Here is a 27,813-nt window from a genome sequence, read left to right on the forward strand (position 1 = left end):
CTTGTCTGATCCTGCCATCAATTATTAATAATATATTAATTAGCTGCCCCAACAAGGATCAGATTACCTTTATGGAAATCACAAAACCCAGAATGGAGGAACTATTGGCTTCGGTGTGTTTCTTAAAAAAAACCAAACAGCATCCACGGGTAATAATTGGGTCCACAAAGGGAGGTATTTAATTTGAGTTAGTAATGGAAGAGTAGAAGCTTTTAAGAATCAGGCAAAGGAAACACAGCAGAGGGATCGGGACAAGAATAATTGGCCCATTTAATTTGGTACTCATAAGAGAACAGGACAGGGGCAGCTAGGTGGTGCAGTGGATAGAGCACCAACCCTGGATTGAGGAGGACCTGGGTTCAAATCTGACCTCAGACACTTAACACTTACTAGCTGTGTGACCCTGGGCAAGTCACTTAACCCCAATTGCCTCACTAAAAAAAAATAGAGAGAACAAGACATAAGAGAAAGTTTCAGTTGTGTTTTATATTATTTGTGTATTACTTTGTTTTATTTATATATTTAGTTATATATTTGATATGATATTTTGGTATGATATTATTGAAATGTTCAACTTTATAGCAAATATCATTGGAGTTATAATGTTCAACTTTCACAAATGTATAGGTTTTAGTCAATTCCATTAGCTGTTCATTAAAGTCCCACCTAATGTTCAGTACATAGGCAGCTAGGTGGTAAAGTAGACAGAGTGCCAGGCCTGAAGTTAGGAATACTGAATTCAAATTGGGCGTCAGACACTTACTTGGCTGTGTGGCTCTGGGCAAGTCACTTGACACTGTTTGCCTCAGTTTCCTCATTCATAAAATGAGCTGGAGAAGGAAATGGCCAACCACACTAGTGTCTCTGCCAAAAAAAAAAATGGAGGTCACAAAGAGTTGGACAGCCCGGAAAAAACAACAAAACTGCATGTTCAGTACACTGGAAAAAGTCAAAATTAAATAGGGCCTCCCTTCAAGATGCTTACAGTCTACCTGTAAGCATCCTAAACCCAGATAAGTCAATACAAGGCAACTGGAGGAGCCTTAGGGAAGGCAAGCTCTCAGCTGAGCTTTGAGGGAAGAGGACTCTGTGAGGCAGGGATGAGAACATGCCCTGTGGCCCAGATAAGCTGCTCTCCATACTGATATGCCATCTCTCGACGCCATTGCCTAGGCTGGTCCCATGACCATAGCGCTCTCCCTTGTCATGCATTCCAGGCATGGGGCAGATGTGAAGTTGGTGATGGCATGGCCCCCACTAGCAACGGAGGGGAAAACCCTGTCTGAATTTAGCTGGCATTTGTCGGAGGTGGGGCCATCTTCCTCCCATTCCCTCCCTCTTTCCACATCCCACCATTCACCTCCCTGGTCTCTTACCTCTCTGCAAGCATTCTCAAGGCAGCTGCTTCTCCTCTCTTTCCAGACAATTTTTCCATTTTCAAGCTTCTCTGTCCAATCAATTGTTTTCTCTTTGTTCAAGGTAAAGTCAGTTGTCCTGGGTTACCTTTAGAAATCCTCTCTCCTCTGAAGTTAGTGTGAAGCCATCATCTTCTTTGCACAGGCTACAGACAACTCCATGCAGTGGCACTGAATGTGGGCCAACCTGGGGGGAGAATGAGACCCAGAATACTTGTGGTAAGAATCCCACACGTGAAAACCTGGAAGTTACTGCTTCCATTAGCCTCCTTCCCTTCCTGTCTTAGAGATCCTTTAAGAGATATGTAGGGGGGGAGGCAGTTTTTTTTTAAAGGGTGGGACAACTAGGTGGCACAGTAGATAAAGCACTGGCCCTGGACTCGGGAGGACCTAAGTTCAAATCTGACCTCAGACACTTGACACTTACTAACTATGTGACCCTAGCCAAGTCACTTAACCCCCATTGCCCTGCAAAAAAAAAAAAAAAGAGAGAGAGATACATGGGGCAATGGAGGTGGGGGGCGCCAAAGGGTAGGGCACAGTGCTGATGTTTATGGGCTTTTTCAATGTTTTTGCCAGTTTTGCTGGGTTTTCTCCTCTTGTTATTTGTCATATAGTCTTTTTTACATGGGATGCCTCTCCAAGAGAAGGAAAAGGGAAGAATGTTGGGAGAAATTTTGGCAACACAAAACAAAAGATGCCAACAAATTGATATGTGGGATCGTAGAAAGGAAACTAGACTTGTAGTCAAAACAGCTGGAGAAGGATTCAAACTCATATCTCCCTGACTTTCAATGCAGCACCCTCTCTCTTATTATAGAAGAATAAAAGGACTGCCTTGCCAAGAGGGAGGGACCAGGGAAAGTTGGATCGCATGAATTCTCCACGTCCCCCAGGTCCTGCATAGAGGGTGATTACCTCCAGCTGGATTTAGGCTTTGAGGTGTCACGGTGGTCTGTGGCCTGCTTCAGAATGCTTTGGAGCTCTGGGACCCTAAGCAAGTCACTTCACCTCCCTCAGCCTCAGTTTTCTCATCTGTAAGATGGGAATAATATTAGCACCTCCCTTCCTCGGATGTTATGAGGCTCAACTGAGATGAAATGTGTAAAGAGCTTCGAAAACCTTTTAAAAGTGCTCTATCAATGCTATTGCTGTTGTTATTATATGAATAGGCATGTAGGAGGCCTTGGGATGGGGGGATTTATTTAGCCTCTGGTTGGCAAGGACTCCTTTCCTAGATGGCCACCTGCAAGCTGCCTTGGAACCATCAGTACCAAGGTCACAGCAAGGACAGGACTTGGAACATCCTGCTTTCCATAGCCATCTGTTCCCTCTGGGACAGAGATCCAGACAAGAGCTGCTCAGCTGAGTCAGTACCACAAAGAGGCAGCTCTTGGGGCTGGGCCCGAGTCACTCGGTGTTTCAGGTTGACTGGGATACTGCCGCCGCCGTTTCTTTGAATTTTGATCTATCGGTGTTCTTACGTTGAATCTAACAGGAAAAGGTGGGGGTGAACATGTAGTCTGAGAGGGGTGCGCTGTTTTGCTAAGACCTTACAGTCTGTGATAACATGAGAGGCAGTGCTGCATAGTGGGTAGAGAGCTGGCCTTCAAACCAGGAAGTCTTGAGTTCAAATTCTGACTCCCACATATAATAGCTGTGTGACATGGGAAAGTCCTATCCCTTCTCTGTACCTGGGCAGCTCTGCAGAGCAGGTGCTGACCTACATTGGTGAAAGGAGTTTCCTCCCAAGAAAGATGATAATACATCCAGTCTTTCAAATAAAAAGCCTCTGGGTCAGATATGACTCTTCAGGAATCAACATGTTGGAAGACCCTGGCTGGTGCATCCTTTGGAAAATATACCAGGACAAATGATGACAAGATGGATGACAGCCATATTCTTTTTTTTTTTTTTAGTGAGGCAATTGGGATTAAGTGACTTGCCCAGGGTCACACAGCTAGTAAGTGTTAACTGTCTGAGGCCGGATTTGAACTCAGGTGCTCCTGACTCCAGGGCCGGTGTTCTATCCACTGTGCTACCTAGCTGCCCCCTATTCTTAAAAAAAAAAAAATACTTTGTTTTTTTTTCTTTATTTAGTGCTTTATTCCCCCCCCCCAAATTACACGTAAAAACATTTTTAACATTCATTTTCAAAACTTTGAATTTCAAATTCTCTCTTTTCTTCCCTTCCCCCACTTTGAGAAGGCAAGCCATTCGATATAGGTTATGCATGTGTGTGGTCATGCAAAACATTTCCATATTAGTCATGTTGTGAAAGAAAACAGACAAAAAAACCTCAAGAAAAGCAAAGAAAGTTTAAAAAATATATATATGCTTCAATCTGGATTCAGACACCATCAGCTCTTTCTCTGGGCACAGTTAACATTTTTCATCATAAATCCTTTAGACTTGTCTTGGATCATTGTAATGCTGAGAATAGCCAAGTCATTCATAGCCGATCATCTTACAATATTGCTGTTACTTTGTACACAGTACATTTCACTTTGCATCAGCTCATGTAAGTCTTCCCGAGTTTTTCTGAGAGCATCTTGCTCATCATTTCTTATAGCACAGTGGCATTCCATCATAATCGCATACCAGAGCTTGTTCAGCCATTCCCCAATTGATGGATATCCCCTCAATTTCCAATCCTTTGCTACCAGAAAAGAGCTGCTATAAATATTTTTGTATCTTTTCTTTTCCTTTTGGTTTTTTATCTGTTTTTGGATACAGACCTAATTGTGGTATTGCTGGGTCAAAGAGGATGTTTGGTTTTATAGCCCTTTGGGTATAGTTCCAAATTGCTCTACAGAATGGTTGGATCAGTTTACAATTCCACCAACAGTGCATCAATGTCTCATTTTCCCTATGTTCCCTCCAATATTTGTCATTTTTCCTTTTCTGTTCTATTAGCCAATCTAATAGGTATGATGTAGTACCCCAGAATTGTTTTGATTTGCATCTCTCCAATCAATAGTGAATTAGAACATGGTTTTCATATGGCTAAAGATAGCTTTGATTACTTCATCTGAAAATTGTCTATATCCTTTGATCATTTATCACTTGGGGAATGGCTCTTCTTTTAATAAATTTGGCTCAGTTCTCTATATGTTTGAGAAATGAAGCCTTTATCAGAGTAACTTGTTTCAAAACTTTTTTCACAGTTACTATTGCTAACTGTATTTCCCTCCGCCCTATTCCCTCCCCTCATTTATTCTATTCCCTCTCTCCTTTCATCCTGCCCTTCCTCAAAAGTGTTTTGCTTCTGATTACCCCCTCCCCCAATCTGCCCTCCCTCCTATCATGCACCTGACAGCCATATTCTTGAGGGAGCATCAACAGTTATTTTCCAAACATGGAGAAAACAGAATTTAGGAGCATCCTCTGGTCCCAAACACTAATGGTGACCAACCCAAATGGAAATAGAGGCCAATAAGCTGTATATAAGGTTCCCCGTAGATACATGTTGACTCAGAAAACCACGTGATAATACCATCTATACTTTATTGTATTTCTATTTATTTGACTAAATATTTCCTAATTACATTTTAATCTGATGCTAGCTGTACTCAGGAGTGTTATGGGTCACCCATGGCCCCTTGGCCTATGTGTTTGACACTTCTGCTGTTCACAAATCAGCCTCTCAAAGGGCTGGAAGGGAGTTTAGAACAGCAGAGGTCAGAGCTGGGAGAGCATTACCACCCAGAGAGAGTTGGGAGAGGCCTTAGAACAGACCATGTCAGGGCTGGGATGGCCCTTAGAACAGGCAATGCCAGAGCTGAGAAAGGCCTTAAATGTGAAATCAGATCTAGGATGGGCCTTAGAACATGGAATGTCAGAGTTGGGAAGGATCTTAGACCATGGAATATCACAACACAACTACCCACCTCTAGTCTGCCCATCTATCCTGAAAAGTGGAGACACTATAAAGGCCTCAGTATGAAGCATTCTTTTTTTAAAAATTCTTTGCAGGCAAAAAAAAATTCTTTGCAGGGCAATGAAGGTTAAGTGACTTGCCCAGGGTCACACAGCTAGTAAGCGTCAAGTGTCTGAGGCTGAATTTGAACTCAGGTCCTCCTGAATCAGGTCTGGTGCTTTATCCACTGTGCCACCTCACTGCCCCCAGTGTGAAGCATTCTAAAAAGACTGAGGCATAGGGAGAGATGGAATGATAGGGGAGTGTGTCCAGATAGGGGAATGTCAGTATTTCTTTTCTTTCTTTCTTTCTTTTTCTTTTTTTGCGCAGCGCAATGGGGGTTAAGTGACTTGCCCAGAGTCACACAGCTAGTAAGTGTCAAGTGTCTAAGGCCGGATTTGAACTCAGGTACTCCTGAATCCAGGGCCAATGCTTTATCCACTGTGCCACCTAGCCACCCCAGTATTTCTAATTAAGGAAGTGTTTGACTTGTTAGTGATGGGGAGTTCCAGGGTGTGGTCATCCTGTCATGTGGCTGAACAAAGGACCTGGGCATGGGATTTGGGAGGCTGAGGAATTGGGGGTGTTGGAAGGATCATGAGCATGGATGCTGGAATACCTGACCATAAGGGCAGGAGTTGGGGAGAAGACACGATGACCCAGGTGCTAAATTCGATTGAGGAAAGAAGGAGAATGAACCAGGCACCTGCATGTGGATTGGGTGAAAATGTTTAATTGAGTGAACTTCAAAGGAGGAAGGGCTGCTGTTGATCAAGGGAGATAAAGGGAGAGTCCCACTGTCCCTCAGTATCCCACCTCCCCTCCAGAATGAGTGTGAGAAAGTAAGGATTAGTAGTCAGGTCTGGGGTGGGGGGGGGAGAGGGAGAGGGAGAGGGAGAGGGAGAGAGAGATCCATTCTTTCTCTTTCTCCTATCTTTTGGCACAATAATATTCCATTCCATTCAAGAATGACAATGAATTCAGCCATTGTCCAATCCATGGGCAACTGAATAGCCTCTGGGTTTTTGTTACCCCCTAAAATACTGCAATGACTATTTTAGCATTAAATTGAATTCTAGCTCTGGAACTAGAATGAATCTCAGAGACCTCCTGGTCCAAGTCCTCATTTTACAGAAGGGGATGCTGGAACTGGTGGGGGGAAGTGACTTTCTCCAGGTCACAAAGTTGACTGAGTTGAAAGCTAAACAGAGGTCACACAGGAGCATAACAGACTTAGAGCTGGCAAAGACCCCAGAGGTCATCTAGTCTGACACCTTCATTTAAGAGACTGAAGAAACATGGTCTGAGAGGGGAAGCCATTGGCTTAACAATCACATGGGTACTAAGAGGTAGAGTCAGAATTTGAACCCAGGTCTTTGACCTGAGATCTAAATTCTCTCCATTTGCTTGTCACTTTCATAAGATGGATTGCCATCGTGGAAGCCCTTAAGGACCAAGTTGAATTCAGACCTAATCTGGTAAACAACTGGGGGCCATCAAAGGGGAGGAGGAGCAAACATTTCTTAGGCAAGATCTCTGGATTGAAATGCACCCTGGGTCTGGCTCCTTTCCATAGAGAGAGAAAAAGGGAGCCTCCCTTGTATCTGGGGGTGAGGACAAAGGCTCCACAAAGAAGTCATCTCTCTGTTGCTAGAATAAAGCACAGGAAAGGAGGCACTCCCGGAAGCCTTTTCATCAGGTAATTAAAACAGATGAGAGTAATTATTCCAATTAACAAAGAGGCTGGGTACTGACAACATTTCATTCTGTTCAGTTCAATTCAGGAAGCATTTATTAAGCAGCTGCTTCTTGAAAAACACTGTATTCAGTACGTAGGTTACAAAGACCAAAAGAAACAGTTCCTGCTCTCAGGTAGCTTACATTCAACTGCAGAGAACAACCTATATAGGTCATTTGAAAGCCAGGCTCATAACTAAGAAGAGCTGGGAAGGCTTCGGGGAGAAAGTGACACTTTGAAAGAACGTGATGATTCTGAAAGGTCTTGATGTGGGAGAAGTATATGGGGTGGTGTAGTAATATCTTTATGGTTTGCAAAACTTTTTACAAATATTTCATTTGATCATTACAATAACCCAAAGAGGCAGATGCTATTATTATATCCATTTTACAGATGAGAAAACTGAGGCAGACAATTGTTAAGTGACTTGCCCAAGGTCACACTGCTAGGAAGTGTCTGAGGTCAGATTTGAACTCAGGTCTTCCTGATTCCAAGCCCAGTGTTCTGTCCACTGTACTTTCCTCTACCCAAAAAGGCTGTGACATGGAAGGAGTTTGAGTGCATGAAGGGGAATACTATATGATTGAGGCTGGAAAGATTGTAGTCCAAGAGTGAAAAGACTTCCCATTAGGTACTAGATGCTCTCTTAGAGGGCACAGGGAACCACTGAAGGTGTTTGAGTGAGGAAGTATCAGAAAATGTCTTCCTTCAGATACAAACACGAGGCCAGAGATGAAGGCTTTCTGGGATGTGGGCTTCCTCCCCACCATATCTTGGTAGTGAATTTCTTAGCGCCTCAGTTTCCTCATATGTAAAATGAAGGTGTTGGATTTGATGACTTCCAAGATCCCGTCCAATTCTAAAGTCACTTGCTCTCCCTCTCTCTATAGGCCTCAGTTTCCTCATGTGTAAAAGGAGGGCCTCTGAAATTCCTTCCAGCTCTAAAGTCTGTCTCCCCCTTTCGTCTCTCTCTCTCCCTCTTACCTCTCTCACTCTGCCCCTCTTCCCCTCCTCTCTGCGTCTCTGTCTCCCTCTACCGCCCTCCTTCTCCCTCTCCCTTCTTCAGTTTCCTCATATGTCAAATCAGGGGGCTTCTCTTCGGAGGTCTAAAGCTTTGATCTCCCTTTGACTCCCTACCACTCCGATTCAGCTTTTTCCACTGTGCCCTTCCATGGATACCAAGATCCAAAGGAGCTGTCCATGGTTATGTCCCTCCCACACTCTGACCAAGTTTAAGGGGAGCCTTGTTTGCAGGCAGCAAAAATGTGACCACCTTGGTTTTTCATTAGCCGTCCTTGAGATGACAAGATGTTGGACAGCTCATGCCCAGGTGACTAAAAAATAGTGATTACTCCCATTCCCTGGGTATCTGTTTCCACATCTACTTGTTCAATTAGTGTTTCTAGAGCACCTATTATATACCTTTTCTTCCTAAACTAGGTGAGTGATAGTAAAATGTAAGCTCTTTGAGGTCAGGAATTGTTCCCCTTTTGCGTCTGTGTCCCCAGTGCCTAATGTTTCTTGGCATGGAGTAGGTACATAATGTGTGCTTGTGGATTAATTGATTGAATATAAGTTCCTGGAGGGCAGGGGCTGTTTCACCTTTATTTTTCTATTCCCGGCACCTAGGATAGTGCTTGGTGAAAGATTGATTCAAGAATTAAAGCCATGCTGGTATCCTTGTGTCTAATTTCAATCTTTCTTGTTGACATGCAAGGCTCCTTCCTCTCATTCTGTGTTTTGTAAAGCTAAAGAAGCCATCTGGGCGCTGAGACAGCCCATTTCCCAAGGGATCGTTAAATCACTTTATAGCCATCTCCTCCAGGACAAATAATCTGAATTCCTCAGGAGGCCTTTTACTCAGATTCTTGATGTTTCCATTGACCTTTCTAAGCAATCCTCTCAAGACTTAGGATATACAAAGACATTTCTCATGAAAGTCTAATTCTTGGGTTCCTCACCATCCCTCCTCTGACTAGCTAAGGCCAATGAGGCCAAGCTCCCAAACTCAGGCCCCTGTAGGCCTTGGCCAGGCCACTCCTATGTATCTTTCATTTGTCTTCACCCTCATTAGTGTGGTAAGCCCTCCAATTCAATTTGACTCCTAGAGCTACAAAGACTGAAACTGACTTCGAGGAGCTGCCATTTTGCTGGGAGGGGAGGGTGAAACAAAATGTATGCAGACAATCACAGCCCAGGTGTAGACTGCCCCTCCCTCCAGAAATGTTGCCATGGAAACTTTGGGATGGAGGATGTGTGTGGGGGTGTACTCACATAACCCTGAAATTTCCCTAGGTTCTGGGGCCTTTTGACTGAAAGAACATCCTTTAGGGGAGAAGACCTAAAAGGAGATGGAAGAAAGCTAGAGGGAGGACTATGCCTGTTATCATGCTTCTCCAGCCAAGCAGTGCTGCAAGTTTGGGATGGGTACCTAGTCCTCCCACCACTAAAGGGCTAACCAGACTAGAGCAAGAGCTAAGAACCCACTGGACACAGGAGGTGAAAGCAAAGAACAGATTGGGCCAAAGTAGCAGACAAATCATTGGTGAGATAAGAGTTCAGACCACAGGCCAATAATGTGCAGGTAAATATTTTATAACCAGGTCTATGGTGGAGGGGGGGGAATGGAAAGGACTCTCAACACATTTTTAAATCTAATCTTCATTATTAACTTTCCTCTATCACTTTTAAAAGTCTAGATAATAAATAAAACAATAAATTGAGCCTTCATCTGTACCATTTGTCAATTTTCAAAGTGTAAATGCTCACACTGAAAATTTAACGATCAACTTTCCTGAACCTGATTAGAGCAGGTTATAGTACACCAGGGCTGCTTTGCTTCTTCTTCCCTTGAGCTCTGCTTGGGGAAATTCCCTATCTCTTTTACCTGTTTGGCTATGTTTCTTCCCATTGGAGAAAAAAGGGTAGGGAAGAGGAAGCAAGAAAGAACCAAGTCCCCTCCCTCCAAACTGGAAATCACATTGCAGCCTGCTATTCCTCATTTAAAAATGTATCTGTATTTTTATAAAGACTAGAAATGGATTTAATTTGTAGAGAAAACTCCTGGGAGAAAACTCTGTCTTAACATCTGTTCTGTAACTTGGTTTTAGAGGATTTCCTGGGGGCACTGAGAGGCAAGTGACTTACCCAGGGTCATATAGCCAAATGTGTCCCCATTAGAACTTCAACTTATACTGCTATTAAAATACATGGCAACCAGGGCAGCTAGGTGGGCAGTGGATAGAGCACTGGCCCTGGAGTCAGGAGAACCTGAGTTCAAATCCGGCCTCGGACACTTAACACTTACTAGCTGTGTGACCCTGTGCAAGTCACTTAACCCCAATTGCCTCACAAAAAAAAAATACATGGCAATTAACAAGGACTGGTGTCCAAGCCCACAAGTGCAGTCTGAGATTAAGATGAGAGAGAGAGAGAGAGAGAGAGAGAGAGAGAGAGAGAGAGAGAGAGAGAGAGAGAGAGCACGAGCGAGCGCTTTGCATTTGGGGTAATTTTCAAGCTTATCCATACCCACTAGACTGCTTTTGAATCTGGAGGAAACTTAGCACAAAGAAATAAGCCCATAAGCAAAGATAGGGGTGGAGAGAAGGGGATGGTGCAGTTGTATCCACATAAGCATACATAGAACATGTTCAAAATTAGTCATTTCAAAAGGGAGAGAAGGTTAATAACTGGGAGGGTTGGGGGAAGGCCCCATATAAGAAGCAGCCCTTGAACTTGAGGGAAACAAGAAATTCTAGGAGGCAGAAGGGAGAAAAAAGATTGTATTCCAGATGTGGAAACCACCTGTGCAAAGGCCCAGGCAGGAGATGGAATATTATACATGGAAGAAAGCCAAATATAGAATTCCCTTAATAAACATCTGCTGGGTTGCTGGGTTTCCTGTATTTTTCAGTAAAGAAAAGAGATAGGGAGGAAGAAGGCTGCAGTAAGACCAGCTTTTGCTGGCAACTCCAATTTGCAAAAGTGAGTCTGCGGTTAAACTGATTTGAAAAGCCATTTTTCTCCCTGGTTTCCTCATAGTCGTATCTCTAGACAAACCCCAGCCGGCCCAGAGGGTGGTCCGACAACACAGTTCGTTACAAACGCTACACCAGCCTGTGGCTTGGCAGGGCTAGCTCCCCTCAAGCTTCAGTATCAGTGACGGAGTAATTCTTCCTCATTGGACTCATGCCAGTTTCTCTTTTGTAAATGACCCCTGGCATCGCCACAATGCTGGCTGCACATTGGGAGTCAGGAATGAAATTGTCACAGGCGCTCAGCGGTAATTGTGAGACTTTAAACCATTGCTACTTTCCGTTCCCATCAGCTCCTGTCGTCAATCATTCCCCTCCCCACGCATTTAGCATCTGGGAGACTTCACATGTGCTCCCTTTGAAGGGAGCTGTCACTCATTCCTGAATGAATGTGAAGGGCTAAAGAAGCAAGGAGGAGATGATTCTTGCCAGTTGTGGGGGAAAAAGATGTTTCACATTCCTCTTTCCAAAATGGCCTTCTCTCACCAAGTTTTGTGATGGTGGTGGTTGGTATGAAAAGGGAAAAAACAGTTTAGAATCCAAAATTAATTTTTAGAGATTGATTCCACATAAATTATAAACTTTGCCTGGCATATTGTAAAGTTTTAATGAATGTGCTGTCTATCCATTTATCTATCTATCATCTCTCCATCTGCCTATTTATCTATCCATCTCCCCATCTATCTATCTACCATCCTGCCTATCTATTTATTATGGTCCCATCACTACCCAGATATAGTATGAATAGACCAGAGTTCAAGTTGAGCCTCATGGGAGGTACCCCAGTCCTGAAAGTCAGATTTCCCCTCATCAGTATATACAAATACACTGACCAATCAAGAAGAATGAGGAACCAAAAATGAGGCACAGTTAGCTCCATGAGTCCTCATCCTAAGGAAAAAAATAGAAAATTCTCCTAGAAAATAGGGTGAAAAGGGGGGTTGCCTTGCTCTCCTTTTTTACTTTTGAGACTCAATCTCCCCATCTCATCCAGGCTGCAATGTGCAGTGGCCTTATGCGGGTCTAATCCCCATGCTGATTGGCATGGAACATTTGGATTGTTCTGTTGCCAACCTGGGCTGGACTGGTTGATGATGCACACTTTAGTGCAGACACCCCATCAGCTTCAGCCTGCTGTAGCCTCATAATTCATGAGCCCAAGTAATCCACCATTGTCAGTAGGGATTACAGGCATGTACCACCATGCCCCTTTTGCTTTCCTATTTAAAAACTTTTTTATGTGGGGAGAATCAAACCAACTCAACAAACATTTTATAAGCACCTACTATGTGCCGAGTGCCGTGCTCAGGGCAGAAGACACTGGCTTCCCAGGATGTTCCCCCCCAGATTGGATTTCCCAAAGGCTGGTTCTTTAGGGGTAGCTTGGAAAATCTGTCACCATGCACAGCTCAGGGGAGCTGGCTTTGATATCCTGGTGTATTGTAAGTGGGGCTGGCTTGAGCTGTCTATCATGAGCAGACCAGGAAGCTTCAAAGCCCTGATGAAAGGTGTCTACTCGGTACCTTATCTGGCTATCTTCATCCAGTGTATATAATTAGAAAGGAAAACTGAGGCCTGAGGTGGGGGCAGGGGAAAATGACCATCCTTGATGGTAAATGAAGGCAGAATCTGGCCCAAAGAATGGCTGAGCCGCTTGAAAGCAACCATTGACATTTGTCCAGGGGCTGCCCAGTCGTCCTTGTGACACAGGGCCTGGATGTATATTACCTGAAGAGGCCTTGTGTCCCTTGGCCCATCTCCCTTTCACTCATTCCCATGAAGTGCAAGCAACTAAGAAACAACTGCTGTCTAGATGGGTGGGTTCTTTGAGTTTTTGTCCCATTGACCACACTGCCTTCCCTTAGCTTATCTGGGACGAGGGCTAGCAGAGGATGTGGGATGATAGGTCAAGTTCCATCATGTCGAGGGCATCCCCATCATTTACCAGGGTTGGTCACAGATTAATCTCACTGTGGCACCTCCATAGGAGTATCTGCCTGGGAGTTAGGTGCAGAGGACAGGTAAATACAATGTCTTTACTAACAGCAGGAGGGGATTTTTCAGGCTGAAACCAAGCTGAAAGGGGGCCCCATCCAGCATCTCCCTCATGGCCTGGGAGGCAAAATGGAGCCTGTTCCAGGTTCGATTTGGCTTCTGATTTGAGAGTCTGTCTCTAACCAAAGCCAAGAAATGGAGGAGGGAAACCCTTTGGTCGAGGTGTGTTTGCAGGGAGCAGCCTGGGTGTCTCTGGAGCTGTCCCCCTTTGCCATCTTTATTCTGTTCCAGGGAGGCAGAACAAAAGAAGGCCTCCTTCCTCTGAGGCTGCCCCCGCAAGAGGCCTCCTCTCTTTCTTGTGGCTCCAGAGCCCTCCCTGTCTTGGGCTGCACCCATCCTCACATCTTCAAGAGAAGGCACCTCTCACTTTCGGGTTCGGCTCCTCAAGAATAACAAAGACAACTCCAGAGTTAGGAGAAGTGAGGGCATGTTCTGTGGGGGGATGTGAGCATTGCAACCAGAGCAGGAGGAGTTATCTGGCCATGTCCCCCTCCAGGGACTCCCTACCGCCTCTGGCAGACGTGTTCAACTCATGGCCCATGAGCCACACAGGACCCTCCACACTACCAGTGTCCCCAGAGCCAGATTCCAGTGTATTTGGGAGATACTTAACAGAATACTAAATACTAAACTAAATAAAAATACAATAAAGCATAGATAATATTACTTTTTGCGGGGCAATGAAGGTTAAGTGGCTTTCCCAGGGTCACACAGCTTAGTAAGTGCCAAGTGTCTGAGGCCAGATTTGAACTCAGGTCCTCCTGAATCCAGGGCCGGTGCTCTATCCACGGCACCACCTAGCTGCCCCCTAATATTACATTTTGAAGTTAAGTCAATATACAGCCCAGAGGGATCCTTACGTGTGGCTCTAGCGGCCCCCGTTTCTATTTGGGTTTGATGCCACTAACCTACAGGATCAAATAGAAAATCCTCTGTTTGCCATTTAAAGCTTTTTATAACCTGCCTTCTCTGCCTTCTTGGACTTTCTCCCTTCCACGGACTCTCCAATTTCAAAAATGTGAGGTTGCAAATCTGGATTCCAGGGAGGATGGGGGGGTGCCCTTGACAGATATCGAGAAGCTGAGAAGTAGGCTAAGTTTAGGAGGAAAGATAATGAGTTCTGTTTTGGGCATTTTGAGGCTGAGATGCCTAAAGGAGATGCAGTTCAAAATGACAGTCAACAAAGCATTCAGTAAGCACCCCTCATGCAGCAGGCACTGTGGTAAGCACTGGGCAGTTCCTAATTCTGGCCTGGAGCTCAGGAGACAAACTGAGGCTAGATATCCAGGTCTGAGAGTCAACTGCAGAGAGATGGTAGTTGAACCCGTTGGAGCCCAGGAAATCTCCAAGAGAGAGTGTGGAGAGAAAAGGGGATCCAGGAGAGAGCCTCAGGGGATATGCATGATTAGTAGGTGCAACATGGATGGAGATCCAGCAAAGGAGCTGAAGACTGGTCAGATGAGAAGGAGGAAAGCCAAGAGAGTGGAACATCATGGAATATTTTGGAGAAGACAGGATGAAAACTAGGAAAAGACATTATCAAAGGACTTATCAATTTAGTCATTCATTGGAGACTTCAGAGATGTCGATTTTAGTTGAGAGATGAAGTCAGAAGCCAGACTGCAGAGAATTTAGAACTGGGTAAGAGGGGAGGAAGTCAAGGTATAAGGAGAGGAAGGAGAGAATAAGCATTTTTATATAGCACCTACTATGCAACGGGCACGGTACTAAGCACAAATATTATCTCGATTTGGAATTCAAAACTTTTTTAAAAGCCAGATGGTAAAAATTGTTTTTACATTTAATTGGAAAAATATTATTCAAGATTTAAATATATCTGTAACATTTGATCCTCACAACAATCTTGTCCTAAGGATAAACCCCCTATTTTACGGATGAAGAAACCGAGGCAAATAGGTTGAATGACTTGCCCAGGGTCGCAAGTTCAGTAAGCATTAGATGACTCTTATTACTTTAGAAATTCCATTAGTTTAATGGTTTTAGTGGAGCTGCCCATGCAACTGATCTCCTCTTGGCCCATTGTTTTAATGCTTTCTAGATCACGGGTTCAAAGATTCAGAACTTGAAGTGTCTGAGAACAGATTTGAACTCAGCGCTCTATCCACTCCCTGCCAGGTATGGACTAGACCTGGATCTTCTGCTGAGAAGGAGAGGGGAGAATAGGGGATGATAGCTAGAGAGGACAGGTGTGTCTAGTTTTTGAGGATGAGGGAGACATGAGCATGTTTGTAGGCAGTAGGGAGAGATGGAAGAAAAGAGAGTGTGGTGGGGGCAATCTTTGGAAACAGACAGGATCGTGGGTACTTGTACGGGTTTGATGGTTGGTCTTCTGACAGTTGCATACACAGAGAGATGGAAGATGTGCTTCTGATTGCACCAAAGGCATCCCACACTCAGGCACCTGCCACCGGTGATTCACCACAGGCCCCACCCCCACGGGCATGGGAACCGGCAGGTTTCCTTCCAACCCCAGCCTCGATTTTCTTTTGTTGGTTTTCATTTCTCTGAAGCCGTGCAGATCCTCTGCTTTCAGTCTGTTGGGTTTTGCTTTTGAAGGACAGGCAGGCAGGCGCACGTGCATGTGCGCACGCACACGCACACACACACACTCACACTTAATTCACCTTTGGGTCTCTATTGCTTGGTGTCTGAAAAGGAGACTGGAGAGAGGGGCTGCCTGGTCCCATGAGTCACCACTCCGTGAAATCAGACTCCCCTTGTACCTCACATTCTGCCATGTGTTCATGCAGAGGCTCCTCTGTGTATCACAAGACCACAAATCTGGAGCCGCGGAGGACCAAAGAGGTTATCTTTTGTTTAACATTCTCACTTTACAGGAAACATGGAGGCCAGAAGGAAGTGACTTATGCAAAGTCACGCAATCATGGGAGCCTTGGGCTAGGGCCAGAATGGACCTCACAGGCCATCTAGTTCAACCGCTTATTTTACCTATGAAGAAACTCAGGCCCGTGGAGATTAAGTGAATTGCCCTGTTTTTCCAGGTAGCAAGTACAGTCAGGGTTTGAACTCCGTTCTTCTGAGACGGAACCTCCTTCATCTTCTTATTCTTGGTAGCAACTGGCATTTCCCCCTTGCAAATAGAAGGAGGTCAACGAACATTGGATGAGTGGCTAGATAATTATTATTCCTTCAGAAATTCCATTAGTGTAATGGAGCTGTCTGTGCAATCGATCTGATCTTGGCCTGTTTTTTGGTTTTGGGGGGGTGGGGTTTGGTTTTGGCTTTGTTTGTTTGTTTGTTGTTTTTGGTGAGGCAATTGCCCAGGGTCACACAGCTAGTAAGTGTTAAGTGTCTGAGGTTGGATTTGAACCCAGGTACTCCTGACTCCGGGCCGGTGCTCTATCCACTGCACCACCTAGCTGCCCCTTGGCCTGTTGTTGTAATGCTTTGTAAACCACAGATTCAAAGATTTAGAGGCAGAAGGGCCTTTAGGGGTCATTTTACAAATGGGGAAACTGAGACCAGAGATGGTAAGTGACTTACCCAGAGTCACACAGCCAGTAAGTGTCTGAGGCAGTATTTTTAACCCAGGCCTAATAATCTAGCTACCATGTGATGCTGCCTCTCACAAAGCATCCATGGTCCTCGGGATGGAGAAACCAGGAGGGACCTCATGGGTGATGCTGTTGTTGACTGCCTCCCCTAGGCCCACTCCCATCTTGGAGCTATAAAGAAGGGGCTTAGGCCCCTTCCCAGCCACAGAGGAGGGAACATCAGTTCCTAGAATATTTGTCAAAGCAGCCCTGTGGGCAGACTGTGGTGGAGTAGCTGCTGAGAGACTCAATTGTGTGGGTAGCAGCACTTAGAATGTGTGAAGTGAGAACGAGCTAGGGCCACTTGGATGATGAGAACGCGGGGTTCTTGCCCCTGAGCACCAATAAGAAGGAGCCTGTGGGGAGAGAGTGCAGATTCATGCTCAGCTTGACTAAAATGGGGAGGGCATTTCTGCCCTTCAGAAGTGGCCTACCGGAGGCTGGGATCTTGGAGAGAGGGGAGGCTGGGGCTGGTGGAGGCTGCCTCCCTTCAATGATGCTCCAAGGCCAGAGCAGGTTGGAGTGAGCCTGCCCACAGCTAATGCTCAGGCCGACTTGAGTGGGACACACGCCGCATGTTCAGAGCCCCTGGGGAAGCCAGTGCTCTTGGAACTTGGAAAATGTGTGAGATAAGTGCCGTGGCCACGGGTTGCTGCGATCCTAGAAACCCACCTGGGGGACCACCAACTCCCAGTCCCTCATCCTCTAGATTGTTAGGACACCCCTCTGGTGGGCATGTAGATCCTTCCCGATCTCACCACAGCCTATTTTTCCAAATTAAATGTGTGCTAGTTCCTCCCTATGCCAGCATGGTCTATTTGCTATTCCCCCATCTGTCATCCCATCTCCTCCCTCCATGTTTTTGCACAGGCTGTGCTCTCTGCCTGGAGTGCTCTCTTCACTTCTGCCTCTTGGAACCCAAACTCCCTTTGAGGCTTAGCTAGAGGATCACCTCCTCCAAGAAGCCTTTCGTGGGTTTCCCCTCCCCACCCATCACTGTAATCCTATCTTTATTTGGGGGGAGGGGGAGGCAAATGGGGTTAAGTGACTTGCCCAGGGTCACACAGCTAGTAAGTGTCAAGTGTCTGAGGCTGGATTTGAACTCAGGTCCTCCTGAATCCAGGGCCAGTGCTCTATCCACTGCACCACCTAGCTGCCCCCAATCCTATCTTTATTTAGCTGAGAATGTGCACCTCACTTGTAGAATGTAAGCCTCTGTGCAGGCATGGTGTGGTGCACAGACCGTTGGACTTGAACCCAGGAAGACCTGGGTTCCAATCCTGCCTCAGACATTTACTGGCTGTATGACCCTGGACAAGTCACTTGACCCTATTTGCTTCAGTTTCCTCTTCTTTAAAATGAGCCAGAGAAGGGGCAGCTAGATGGCGCAGTGGATAGAGCACCAGCCCTGGAGTCAGGAGTACCTGAGTTCAAATCCAGCCTCAGACACTTAACATTTACTAGCTGTGTTACCCTGGGCAAGTCACTTAACCCCAACTGCCTCACTAAAAAAAAAAAAAAAAAAAAAAAAAAAAAAATGAGCCAGAGAAGGAAATGGCAAACCACTCCAGTATCTGTGGGGTCATAAAGAGTCAGACATGACTGAAAACAACACACACCAAATCTGAAGATAAAAAAGAACCCCTTCTTGAATAAGGAAAAATAGAGGGACTCCTTTTTAGCCCCTCAATATAAAATGTAAAAATTAGCTTGGGAAGCAACGTGATGGGCGTGTGGTTAGAAACACGAAGGATTCTAATTCTCGGGAAGCAGGGCTGCCAGGAGCTCTGTGACCCCTGGAATTGACTGTGATCAGGGGAGAGCCCCAAGGAATAACCCTCATTACCAGAAGGGCTTGTCGTGGGAGGAGAGAAATGAAGCGTTTCCCAAGACCATTCCCCACTCGATCCCCCGAAAAGCAAGCTCATGGGAGAAGGGGAAGGGGAGTGAAAGAGGATGGAGAGAATGAAGGGAAGTCCATGCAGGAGAGGAGAGACTGTTCTAGGCATTCATACCTATCCACACCCACCCATTCCCAACCTCAGGTGTTGAAAGGCAGTGTTTAAACTCAGAGGATCTGGGTTCCAATCTTGACTCCTTGAGAAAGTCACTTCTGCTCCCTGGGCCTCAGTTTACTCATCTGTAAAATGATGTGTGAGGTCTTCCTACTTTGGGTCATTTTCTGGACAACTTCAGAACCTCCCTGCCAATCTTCTTGTCACCTGAGGCATCCCCTCCCCTCCTCCAGGCCTGGGACCATGATTGATCAACTTTGCCTTTGCTCCTGGAAGGAATGCGTCCATCTGCTCTCCCATGGCCCTACTCACCATCCCTGCCACTTTCCAGACTAAAACACCCCTTCCCTTAGGCCTTTCTTCCCCCCTAGAGACTAGCCTTGGAGCTGCCTGGTCACTGAGAGGTGAAGTTCCTTGCCCAGCCTTCCTGACTCCAAGGTCAGTTCTCCATTGGCTGTGCTGTGCCGCTTGTTCCATGACTGTGATTATGCACATTTGGCAGATCAGGAAGAAGGGAAAAAACTTCCCCAGGTCATAATAATAGTGTCAGAAGTGGTGTCTGAACCTAGATCTTTCCTGAGTGCAGCCAGTCTTTCTGCTCTCCCATCCTGAACAACAACAAAAAACCCTCCTTTGACCTGATAGCCCCTCACACTACCCTCACGTGCCTCTTGGCTTCCTTGTAACCGTCACACCCTCATCCTCAGTCTATCCTGATCACCAGCTGTGTGCAAGGCACTCGGATGGTAGTGGCTGCAGTGATTCTTAACAGGTATCGAACACTGACCCGGCCCCCAAAGCACTGCTAATGTTGTTGGCGAACCTGGACACAAACATATAGAGCTAAATAATTATGTGAGCCAGGAAACCAACACCTGGGGGTGCTCTTGCACCCCAAGAGAGGACACTTTCCTTCCTTCCTCTTTGTGGTGACCACAGACCCCACCTGCCCCTTTGCCTTGTGGTCCCCCTGCAGCAAAGAGCAGAACCCCTCCATAACGAATACCTCAGATGACAGGCCATGGCCACACTCTCTCCACTGGGCCACACTGTCACATGGGGATGTCCCTAGTGCATGTCCAAAGCAGTGAGATTCCCACCAGCTACTAGCACCTCCTCCCAAAATGATCACTCAAATGGCTCCCTGACCATGTCTACCTGGTTGTTTACCACAGTGGGGTAGATGGCTGACCGAATCCCCTTTGACTCTCACCCTCTTTTCATTAAAAAACAGACCCTGAATTTGTCTCATATTTATCTTGTATATGTATGGTTGGCTATAGCCTTGTATGCATCCCCACAGCCTGGGAGGTGGGAGGCTAGGTGGTGCTGTGGATAGGGCAACTGGCCTAGAATCAAGAAGATTCATCTTCTGGAGTTCTGATCTGACCTCACACACTATTTTTTTGTGAGGCAATTGGGGTTAAGTGACTTGCCCAGGGTCACACAGCTAGTAAGTGTTAAGTGTCTGAGGCCAGATTTGAACTCAGGTCCTCCTGAATCCAGGGCCAGTGCTTTATCCGCTGTGCCACCTAGCTGCCCCTAACCTCACACACTATTTATGTGATCCTGGGCAAGTCACTTCACCCTGTTTGCCTTGGTTTCCTCCACTGTAAAATGAGCTGGAGAAGGAAATGGCAAGCCACTCCGGTATCTTTGCCAAGAAAACCCCAAATGGGGTCATGGAGAGTCAGAGAGGACTGAAAAAAATGACTCAACAAAACAACCCCAGCAACTAGCAAGGGCCTGCACACAGCAAGCACTGAATGAATGCACGGTGATGCATTGATTGACTTCCTTGCCTGTCATTCCAGACTTTCATGAAGCCACTGCCAGAGCAGTAGACGCAATGACATTGCATGAATCAAGAGGAAGCGAATGGAGGCTGACAAAGTAGTTGATTATGTTGGCCATTACGAAGGGAGAAGTAACATTTGGTCCTTCTCTTCTCGATTATTTATAACCCTGCTGTACTTCATCTTCCGCATCTGCATTTAAATACAGAATACTAACATGTCCCGGCTTACCTGGCTTTGGGTTTGGGACAGGTTTTTTTTTTTTTTTAAGTAACTCAAAGCATACCACATAAAATCTCATTTATCATCCTCTGAGATTTCTTATTAGAAAATTGTTTTCAGCCCCTGCATACAAATGCCCGAGAGCATTTTCTAAACCCAACAGAGATTCCATTTGTTCCCTCATGAGTTACTACCGGTGGCATACAGCCATTTCAACTGCTAATCTATTCTTTCTCTTAAAGATTACCTTGCTCGCCTGAAACATAACAGAAAATGGTGAGCATCTGTCTCCCAAGCCTGCCACCTTCACCTGCATCTATAAAACATCTACTGTGCCAGACACGGGACTGGGGTCTAGGGGTACAGAGGCAAAGTTGAAGATGGCCCTGTTCTTGAGGAGCAGGGGAGGGGGAAAGGGCACAGACAACATGGACAGATAGATAACTATGTACAAAATAAAACTGAATTCATTGGGGGAGCAGCGGAGCACCAGCACCTGGGGCAGGAGGAAGGGTCTCTTGTAGAAGGTAACACCTGAACTGAACTTCAACTGGAGATAGGGATCCTAAGAGCCAAAAAGGGGAAGAGCAAAAGCGGAGCCATCGAGTGCATTAAGGGGAAGAATGGATAAAATGACTGGAAGGATAACCAGAGCCAGGTGGTGAAGGGCTATAGATAGCAGGTTATAGGTAGCAGGGAGCCACTAAGGATCTTGAGCTTTTCCACTTCTTAATATAAATTCATGCACTCTCTCCCTCTCAGATTACTTATCTCTGTACCTGAGGGGGTTGGACTAGACAAAGGTCCCCCTCAATCTCTATGTTGTATATTCCCTCCTCTGCCACCACCACCAATAGATTATAAGCACCCTGAGGGCAGTGTATGTTTTGTTTACAGAGAAATAACTATAATTTGCACAATGTATCCCTCAGTTGATAAGGTCAGGTCTCCCATTATAGGAGACAAAAACCTTGGAACTCTAGTCCAAGGCTGATGCTGAAGACCCTGCTATTGGGAAAGGGGAAGAAATAGTGAAGGGAGGAGATAGACTGTCCCACCCTCAATCTGGTAACTTATTTTCGCTAATTATTGTTGCTAGCTAGGTCTATTCCATTGCTAAATTCTGTCGTTTCAATCAAGCACTCGATAAGCATTTATAAAATGACTACCTTGTACCAGATAGTGTGATAGTCACTGGAGATACAAAGTAAAAAATGAAACAATCTTCCTCTCAAGGAGTTTGCATTCTATCCTGTTTCTACACTTCTGAAAAGATCAAAGTCCTGTAAGTACTCTCTAAATTTGGCACCCTGAGACAAATTGTAAGTTGTTCCACCCTAGTTCTGTGTCAGATCCTTAACACTAGGCACCGTGCTTTACATACAGCAAGTATTTAATACATGTTTGTTGAGTCAAAGTATTCAGGTTTTGTTTGTTTTGTTTTTGCAGGGCAATGAGGATTAAGTGACATGCCCAGGGTTACACAGCTACTAAATGTCAAGTGTCTGAGGCCAGGTTTGAACTCAGGTCCTCCTGAATCCAGGGCTGGTGCTTTATCCACTGTGCCACCTAGCTGCCACTGAAGTATTAGTTTTTTATCTCAAGCATTCCTTCATCCAGACATCAATCACCTTTTGTGTTATCACCAGAAGGGAAAAAAGAAATGTGTGAGCATATGTAACATTAGCCACATGTGCTCCATGTCCAGGAGCAAGTAACAACCACTAGCAGATCCAGTATTTCAGGACACCCTGTTTGTGACAGAGATTTTTCTTTGAGACATCACAGTCTAGTGGAAGGAGCGTTGAGAGTAAGAGGATTCTGACTTGAATCCTAACCCTGATGCTGGCTTCTTATTTACTTCAGGCAATAGGCAATTATTCTCCATTAAAAAATTATACATAGATGACAATTCTTGGCCATTGGATGAAAAATGATAAGTTTTGGAAAATTATAATTGGGCTGTAAGTCCTGCCACGGTCGCCATTCAAATGTAGGAATATTTTTGATGACTAGCCTAATTTGGGGGCTAATTTGACTGGAGGACTAATCTGGGGACTCTTGACTATTTGGCTATCTGACTGGTATTAACTTTGCATGGGCCGTTTATAAAGTTCCACCACTCTGCTCCACTCCCAAATTGATAAGCAAAATATTAAGAAGCTTCTTAACTAAATAATCAAAGCAGAGTTTATTTATGAGATACTATTTAAAATTAAGAATACAGGGAAATAAAATGTACAACCTGACTGCATTGCTGTCAGATACTGCGTCTCTTTCCCACCTGCTGGGCTTGGAACTTCTTTAATACAATAGGGCCTTAGCCACCTGTTGCCTCAGGGTATTTTCACTTGCTAAGCTACTTTCACTAACTCCACCTGTACCCTTTTACTTTGTAAATCCCCCTGCTTCAAAATTTCCTCTCCTTGCTGCCACCGCTGAACCCCTGTGTTTCTCTCTCACCGACCTTCTGTCTGTCTGCTCCATCAGTCTGCCCTCTGCTGCCTTTGCTGCCCCTCTAATCTTGTCTGCCTCTCTTAATCTTGTCCACCGGCCTTTCCTCCTTGCTCCTAGTCCTGCGTTACTGTTTGTCTCGTCCCCTGTCTCCTTGTCCGAACTTCTTCTCAGCCTCTCTCATCCCTCCTAACCCCTTGCCGTCTAACTCCCAGGTCTATATATACCTTTTCTTCTCTCCACCCAAATCTCGGGGCTTCCTGCACCCCCACAGAGCAAGCTAATCCTCCAACCAGGGCTGTGGCTGGTGTGTGTGGGGGTGGCGGTGTGCTCCAGCCTCACATGCTTCAGCACAGGCTATCCGGGATCTTTAGGATAGCTCCACTCAGGTCGGAGGGAGCTGGGGGATTTTTTTCCCCCAGCTGTCTGACCTGGTGTCTTATACAGCCCACGGGGCTTTTTGGCTAAACTGAAGCAGAGGGGAAGGGGCACCAGCACCTCCCACACAGAAGAGACCCTGAGGGCCTAAGGCTTTCTGATCTCAGCCTAAAGGTAGGGTCCCCAAATCAAAATAAATTTCCACAGTTGGTCAAGTCAGGAAGAACTGGACTGGAATAAAACAAGGTGGAATGCCTTCCACAGAGGTTATGGTTGTCACAAATGTAAGCCCAGCCCTAACTGATACCTTGTCCAATTGTCATTTACTGATGTAAGCCTTTTCCAGCCATGTATCAGAAGCTCCCATCTGGGGCAGGGGGAGGGACTGCTCTTGGATTTTGGGAGTTATGAATTCAAATCTCACCTCTACTTGTATAACGTTGGGCAAGTCACCTTCTCAATGCCCTAGGAAGCTCTCAAAGATGCTAAGTCAAGGAATGGGGTGCTGATCTATATTAACAGAGAGAGTGCCCTGGGCTGCACCAATGAAATCGAGGTCCAAGGCCATCCATCATCCATCTTTCTCATCATTGGGTTGGTTTGTCTTTCCATTTCTTATACTGTTATAAGATCTTTCTTCCTTCTGCTTTGAGGGTTGAGAGACATTTAACTTCTCAATGAGGGCCAACTTAACTTAGCTAAGGGTCAACTTACCTTTCCCAGGAAATTCTTGAAGACCATAAGACCTTACTAGTTTCCTAGTCAATATGCATTGAACAGCCCTATGAAAATATAATAGAAGGTGCCTACCTGTACCAGTAGAAGGAGTTTCCTCACTTGGGAATTCCTATACCAATGAGATCACCGGTCATTTCCTGTTCCTGTCTCTGGTCATTAGATCACCATGATTCTAGGCAGGAAAAGATAGGACTGAACATCTTTTCTCTTCTTTTTTCTACGTGTGATTTTAATTACAAGTTTTGGAGATGGTTGGCTTTGTTTTTCTTTAAGCAATTCATCATTTCTGGCAGATTATTTGAGCTACATGCTTCCTGCCATTCTTCATGACACCATAGACCAGTGAGTGAGCCCTTCTCACAAGCCCTCCCCTAGCATCAGGTCGGTGAGTACATCCTTTGACCATGACACCTCCCCAGCCTGCTTGGAGGAAAGCAGCTGTTAGCACAACAGGGAGGACAGGGCAGCCAAAAAGCAAAGGCAGGAAGGAGGAACTGGGATAATAATAAGATAAATAATAGCTGGCATTTCTAGAGCACTATTAAGGTTAATAAAACACTATCTATCTAGACATACACACACATAGAATTTATTTATATAGACATATGTAAGTATATGTGTATGTGTATACATGTGTGGGTGTGGGTGTGGATGGCAGCTAGGTGGCACAGTGCTGGGCCTGGAATCCAGAAGACTCATCTTTCTGAGTTCAAATCAGTCTCATACACTTACTAGCTGTGTGACTGAGTAAATCACTTAAGGGGCAGCTAGGTGGCGCAGTGGATAAAGCACAGGCCCTGGATTCAGGAGGACCGGAGTTCAAATCCGGCCTCAGACACTTGACACTTAACTAGCTGTGTGACCTTGAACTCTTTGTCAACATACAAAGAGTCACTTAACCCCAATTGCCTCCCCCCCCCAAAAAAGTAAATCACTTAACCCTGTTTGCCACAGTTTCCTCATCTGTAAAATGAGCTGGAAAAGGAAATGGCAAACCACTCCAGTATCTCTGTCAAGAAAACGACAAATAGGATTATATAGACATGACTGAAAATGAATGAAAAACAATATAAATGTGTATCTCTCTCTCTCTCTCTACACACACACACACACACACACACACACACACACACACACACACACACCCCACCTTACTAGTATTTTCTCCATTTTACAGATGAGGAAACTGAGGCTCAGAGAACTTCAGTGATTTGCCTGAAGTCAGAATGGGAACCCAGGTGCTCTGACTCCAAGTCCACTGCTCTCTTTCTTATACCAAGCTGCCTCTCCATTTCCCCCCATTCACCCATCTCTTAGGCAAGAAGTTATACAAAACTGAACCCTGTATAATTAAAATGGCCAAGCCTGGCCCTAGAAAAGAAGAAGAAAATGCACCCCACCCTTATTTTGTAGAGGTGGGAACCTATGGGTGTGAAACATTGCATATACTGTCAGCTTGCATCAAGGATTAGTTCTGATGAACCGATGTCCTCCACCCACCCCTGACCCCTTTCTTTTTTATTTTTTGCTACAAAGCATAGATGGTTTTCTAGGGAGAGAGATTATTGGGAAATGAAGATTTAAAAAATATATATCAATGCAGATTAATATCAAAGAAAAAATATCTAAAAGAATCTGTTATAGATGAGTTGCTGGTCTGGGCTTAACTGAGGGAGTTTATACACCAGGAGTTTGAATATGTCTCAGGTCTGGACAACAAAAAGTCCCTATCTCTCCCCACTGACAGGGCTTTTTCAAGAAAAGTGCTCTCTTAGGAAGCTAGGGGGCACCATTGTGCACAGGGCTCAGTGCCTGAATTCAGGAAGGCATGAGTTCAAATCCATCCTCAGACACTTAACTGTGTGACCCTAAACAAATCACTTCATTTATGTCTACCTCAGTTTCCTCAACTGTGAAATGGGGATATTAATAGCTCCAGTCTCCCAGGGTTACTATGAAGATAAAATGAGATAATATTTGTAAAAATGCTTAAAGTGCAGTAAAAAGCCCAGTTAAGTGGAAAGAATGCTGGATTTGGAATCAGGACAAAAAATTCTAATTCTTCTTCTGCACCAGCCCCTGCGTGACTTTGGCAAGTTATCTCAGCTCTGTGAGCCTCAGTTTCCTCATCTGTAAAAGGAAAGACTTGGAGGTCGTGGCCTCTGAGGCTCCCTCGAGCTCTGTATGTGATCATAGGCCGCTAAATGGTTATCAAATTGGAGGAAAGTGAACACCACGGGCTCTGCCCCATTAGGAAACTGTGGCATCGGTTTATTAAACTCATGACCCAAAAACATCAATCAAAGGAAAAAATCTGGGCTTGTCAGTTGTAGCCGGGGCCCCACCCCCACAGGGGGCAAATATGGCAGCCAACATTTAAACATCATGAATAATGATTATAGCAGCCAACATTAACACAGCCTCATTAAGGCCTGCAACGTATTTCCTTCAATCCTCAGAAAAACCCTGTGGAGTCATAGTAGGGGAGAGGGGGAACAAGCATTTATTAAGCACCTACTATGTGCCAGTCACTAGGATCCAGAAAAAGGAAAAGAAAAAAACCAGTCCCTGTTCTCAGAGGAGTTCACTCTAACAGGGAGACAACATACAAAGAGTTAACGAACAGACAAGATTTACAAAGGATAAATTGAGGGTAGTCTCAGAAGGAAGCACTAAGATAAAGGATTTACAGGTGGGGAAACTGAGGCTCAGAGAAGGAAGTAACTTACCCAATGACACACAGCCGGGGGGCTTGGGGAAAGCTCCTAATGATCTTCCCACCCCACCCGAGGCAGCCTCTAAGAAGGCATTGAGGAGCCTCAATGGGGATCCCAGAAGCCTGCGACCACTCGGGGTCTTTATAAACAAACTAGTGAAGAGCCACCTGCCCCCCCACACAAGAGCTGAGGCTGACCCCCCTCCCCTTTTCCCCCTTCCCCCTCCTCTCTCCCCCCTCCTTTCTTCCCCTTTCCCCTGCCCTTCCCCCCTCTCCCAGACCCCTGGTCTGGAGGAGAATCATGGCTAAGTGCTTGAGTCAAGTACATGGGTGACCCCAGGAACTGGTGGGTTTGGGAATGAGGGTTAATTAATGTTTACATCAGATAACCATCCAGGCTCAGCCCATCATGAGTGGGGCTTTCTCTTAGCTACCACAGCCTCCCAAGACTACCTGGTATAGCGATTTAGTCTTTTTCCTGTCGATGACTTCTATTTGTCTCCTAAGTCTCTTGGGGGAATAGGGACTGATTCATTCCTTATCTCGGTATCTTCCTTGTCTAGTACACCAGCAGACTACCATGGAGCACCTTAGGATGCCACACCACTCTCTCACTGAAACCTCAAATAATGTTAGCTTTGTTTTTTAGCAGCGGCATCATATTGTTGATCGATGGGATCATCGATTTAGAGATGGAAGAGGCCAAGTCCAAACTCTTCATTTCCAGGAAACTGAGTCACAGAAATTAAATGACATGT

At 45.4% G+C, this 27,813-nt stretch overlaps 1 protein-coding gene across 1 annotated transcript in view; it reads left to right on the top strand.

Moving 5' to 3' along the window:
- GRAP2 (GRB2 related adaptor protein 2) overlaps nucleotides 1-27,813 on the top strand; it is a 93,093-nt gene that overhangs the window by 27,502 nt on the left and 37,778 nt on the right. The gene's annotated exons all lie outside the window — the stretch shown is intronic.

The sequence above is a fragment of the Dromiciops gliroides genome, chromosome 5, assembly GCF_019393635.1.
Source record: "Dromiciops gliroides isolate mDroGli1 chromosome 5, mDroGli1.pri, whole genome shotgun sequence".
Lineage (NCBI taxonomy): Eukaryota > Metazoa > Chordata > Mammalia > Microbiotheria > Microbiotheriidae > Dromiciops > Dromiciops gliroides.